Genomic DNA, 4565 nt, shown 5'->3' with positions numbered 1-4565 from the left:
CCAACTGTGCAAACAAAGCTTTCTTTTCTTTCTTTCTTTTTTACCAAACATTTCATTCGATCAAACAAAGAATATAAAGAAATTAAACAATTATTCAAGCGTCGAGAAACCAAGAAGGAAAAGCACCATCCCAATAGAAGCAAAGAAAGCATAAAGCATAAACTAGCAGAGAGCAACAAGGAATTTGCTGATGAACTAAGGGAGTAGTTTTTATTGCATATTGACATCTTTTTGTTTTTTGCTCCCCTGTGCACCACCCTGTTTTGGGGTAGCCATTCTTCTACAAGTTTATCTGTAGGTTAAACTAAGTTGTGACTTGTAAAGTACAAATTGATTCATTCATATTTAAAAAGATTCCATCTGCAGGATTGAGTTGAGAAGGGCACAAATCAATAATAATGTAAGAACCATCAAGTGATTTTCAATTTGACTGCAATTTCTACATGTTTGTCAAAGCTTACAATACTCGCTCTGATTAATCTTTTCTCCACTTAGAGCACTAGAGCGATTGGAAGCTGTTCATATGAGGTGTTGGGTTCAAAAGGAGAGCATTGCTTTATGAACCTGGTGTTTGGTTTCCAGTTGTTTTCCTTGTTTGGTTGATGAATCTTCTGTTCTTCTCTTCTTGTCTTCTTCTCTTCCACCAATAAAAAAGTGTGGAATGCTGTCAGGTTGCATGGCCCTGCTCTAGTGGGGCATCATTAGGGGTGGGATTTTCATATTTTAAACTAGGGCGTCATTTTTCCCTCCCCTCTGTGCTTGGGCACAGGTGCCACATGATTTGGCGCGAATCTTTTTTTTCCAGAAGAATAATTAAAAAAGAAAATGAAGGGGTTTACTATTAGGCTGCGTGACCCCTGTACTAGTGGGGACCAACCAGATCATGATCCTGATCGTCTCCAATTTTTAATTGTACAATTCTTGTTCAATGCTCTGTGCACGTGGCACCTGTATATTTTTAAAATCCAATAGTTGTAGAAGATTTTTGGAATTCAAATCTATTTTAACCCTTCAAATGCCTTAAACTTTTATAACCATTCGATTTTGAAAATATACAAGTGTCACGTGTACAAAGATAATTGCAAACGAATAGCACAATTAAGAATTAAAAATGATTTATATTCAGACCAATGAAAACATGTGCATAGCCATCCAAGAGGAGGGGTATTTATTTCACTGCCCCATGTGAGAAGGCAAAGGGGGTTCTTTTTCTCTTACAAAAATATGAAAGGAAAAGAAAAAGACAAGGCTTGCAAGTTATTTCACTTAACCTTCCCTTATCCAAATCCTTCCCCTTTCACTCTACCATGGCAAAAACCTTACATTGTATCACCTATAAATATACAAATACGAAATGACCTTAATTAAGGAATTTTGCTCACATCTTAGGAAAAAAAAAAGTGAGAAGGATTCTCAATAAAGAGCTGCAAGGCCACCCTTGATAGGTTCCTCCAATATTGGGAACCTAGTGAGCATACACCCCTTTCAAAAAGCACCAAAACACATGATGGTTAAACCTAACACACACCAGATTTTAGCTTTTTGAAACATGATTGCTAAAATAGCTTTTAGCTTTTAAGTACAACCACAACCTTTGCTTCCTCTGGACACCCATGACAGTATTACACCATGATGGTCCCCTTTTTTTTTTGTCTCTTGTTTTCATTTTCAATCTCCCTTTTGAAATCAAATTATATGAAAGACCCTACAAGTTGTGGATTGATGACCTTCCCATGACCCTTTATTTTTTTTTTTTTCTTGCTTGAATTATTTGGGCTTCTTTTTCTCCTCCATGAAAGCATAAAGACCAAAGAAAAGCTTTTAGTGGATAAAGTTCTTCAACACCTTTTTCTGATAGCTCTTCGTCTCTCGTGGGTGACAATGCCATTCCTCCTACCTTCCCGAGAAAATTGAAAAGGAGAAGCCAGGACCACATGAGGATTGTAGGATACTATATGGACTGGTTCTTTGAAGAATAACATAGGGGAGAAGGTTCCTGGTCTGACGATTCACACAATAATAGACCCCAAGATCCTCTGTTCACATGTTAAGTTTCAGTTTAAACAGATTTCATTATGTGATAACAAAATAAAAAGATTGAGAAATCAATACCAGTAGATAGTGCATGAACATTCACAGGAATGCATGTATATCCAAGCCATCTCTTAGTTATCCAACAGTCAATTTTATCATTAGAAAAAATTAGAATTATAAGACGAATATTAATCATCTAATCTACACCTATGATTCGCAACTTGTTTAGTAAGGAAAAAGACGGAATTGTTTCTAAGGATATGACAGCTATTTATGCTACTTTGAGGAATGACTTGGCCATTTTTGACTAGTGTTGTATGGAAGGAAATTCTCTCTTATCTCAACCTTGTGGTCAATAATGTATTGGGCTCTTCAACTGCTCCACTTGCTTCTTCAATAATTCAATTAGTTCTTCAAATAGAATTGATTATTCAAATATATTTTAAAACGTTAAAATTAAATTAAAGATAATTTTTATGATTTAACGATAATGTTAACAACATGTCCTATTAGCTTGAACACTAATTGAATTCCTAAATTGCAAAAAATATATAGCCAACACGCTAAAATGGCTTTAAGTACTATGTTTACTTTAATATCCATTTATTAACAATATCACACTTATTTTATGTGAAGAGAAAGGTGGACATTAATATCAAAAAATGAAAAAGAAATTATTGAAAATCAACTTTAGATAATGTTGATAGTAGGATAAAATTATTATGGTACTGTTGCAAATAGAGATTGGGAGTTGTTGAGCAGTAGGAATCTGAACTCTTTAGTTCCATCCGTGAAAGGTGCTCATACTACAGTAAGGTCTAATTAGGTTGGTGATATTTCAACCGATGTACCTTTTTGTTTTTAATAATAACTAGGGCAATGGAACTTTGTTGGTCTAGCATTCCTATGCCTAGACAAAGCAAGGTATGAAAAAACTCAATTTGCACATAATAGTTTTGGGTGTGTGAAACGCTAGAAGGACAAGGTTTTTTTGGACTCAAATCATTTGCGATGATGTCTGAATTACCCTCAAACTTGCTACATTATATCCAAAAATGCCTCCAAAAGTGAGCCATCCTTACCTCAAATTTAAAATATTTTAAATTTAGTTATAGAATCATTTTAGTTAACATTTACCCCAAAAAAAAAATTGGATTCGACTTCTCTCTTTAACGCCGATCACTTAGGACTTTGTATCTTACCCATAATTACTTGGGAGAGCAACACATAGCAAGGTGATGATCCAATGGTTTCCGATGCCTTGTTCTCTGAGCCTCTGTCAACGCCTTGTTCTTTGCTCCTTTATTAAACCATTGTATCATCGCCTCATCACGTGACGTTTGCCCGTATAGTGATGAGTCGACCTGGATTATGGGCACTATGGAGAGAAGCCGGATTCAAAAATTCTTTTTAAATATTAAAATAAAAATAAAAAGTTGGTAAAGATTTGATACATTAAGAACGTATCTCCTACGTTGGAGTGTTGTAAAAAAGGGGGAAAAAAATCAAGGGAAGTCACAGGAATTGCAGGACAGATGATCTAAATAAGGTATCTCCTCTGTTAGATTTCCTTTCTAGTCGTGCCACGTGGTAAGCATAGACATGAAGTCGGCGCATAAATAAGGGCAAATTTTGTCCAGCCAGCCACGTGGGAAGCACAGGAAAGGAAGTCGGCCTATAAAACCGCGAGACAGAATACACGTGTTGGAAAGGTATGGGACAATAGGTCCTTTCCTTTCTAAGTACGTGGTTGGAGAATTCTTTATTTTAACCGTACACGTGCCGTCAACTGGACGGTACATAATTAGCGTACAGCGTAGTACCACACCATCCCATATCCTCCCCCCATTTAGCCATCCAAACCCTATCCAATCCAACGGCAACTACAGGTCTGTGACGAAACCGTTACAGTGACTTTCCAGTCACAGAACAATAACTGTAGTGTCGTTGTCCACGTGGCGTTTCGCCTGAGAAAAAGGTTGGCAGCGGCACCAACATCGCCAGCACCACTGCCCTAGTGCCCTTCCTCCTTCAAAAGACATCAGTACCCTTATGGGGTGCGTTTGGTCACGCCGTTTCAGAAAACACAAGGAAGGCCAGGGGTGAGGGGGCCCTTCCCCATCTCAACCCATGCATGATACCACCGTTCACCGTTCACCGTTCACCGTTCACCGTTCATGCATGGGCAATACGTTAAAGCTATAATCATTCTACCACCGTTCCTCCTCCATATAAAGCGATCGATCCCCACACCACATGGCTTCTCTCTCTCTCTCTCTCTCTCTCTCTCTCTCTCTCTCTCTCTCTCTCTCTCTAAATCCAAGTAAGATAAGATTGAGTGAACAGAGCAGAAAGGAACAATGGAGAAGGACACACGGAGACCTCAGCCACCACACTTTTGTTCCATTGCAAACGCCAAAATTCCATGGAAAAGGGAAGCAATTGAGAGAGAGTGAGTTTGTGTGTATGGTTTATCGGGAATGAATCAGAGGGAAACCACCAAATTAGTTCTTTTGGGATTTGGGTGCCCT

The sequence above is a fragment of the Macadamia integrifolia genome, unplaced genomic scaffold, assembly GCF_013358625.1.
Source record: "Macadamia integrifolia cultivar HAES 741 unplaced genomic scaffold, SCU_Mint_v3 scaffold_100A, whole genome shotgun sequence".
In the NCBI taxonomy this organism is placed as follows: Eukaryota; Viridiplantae; Streptophyta; class Magnoliopsida; order Proteales; family Proteaceae; genus Macadamia; species Macadamia integrifolia.
This window is presented reverse-complemented; position numbering follows the sequence as displayed.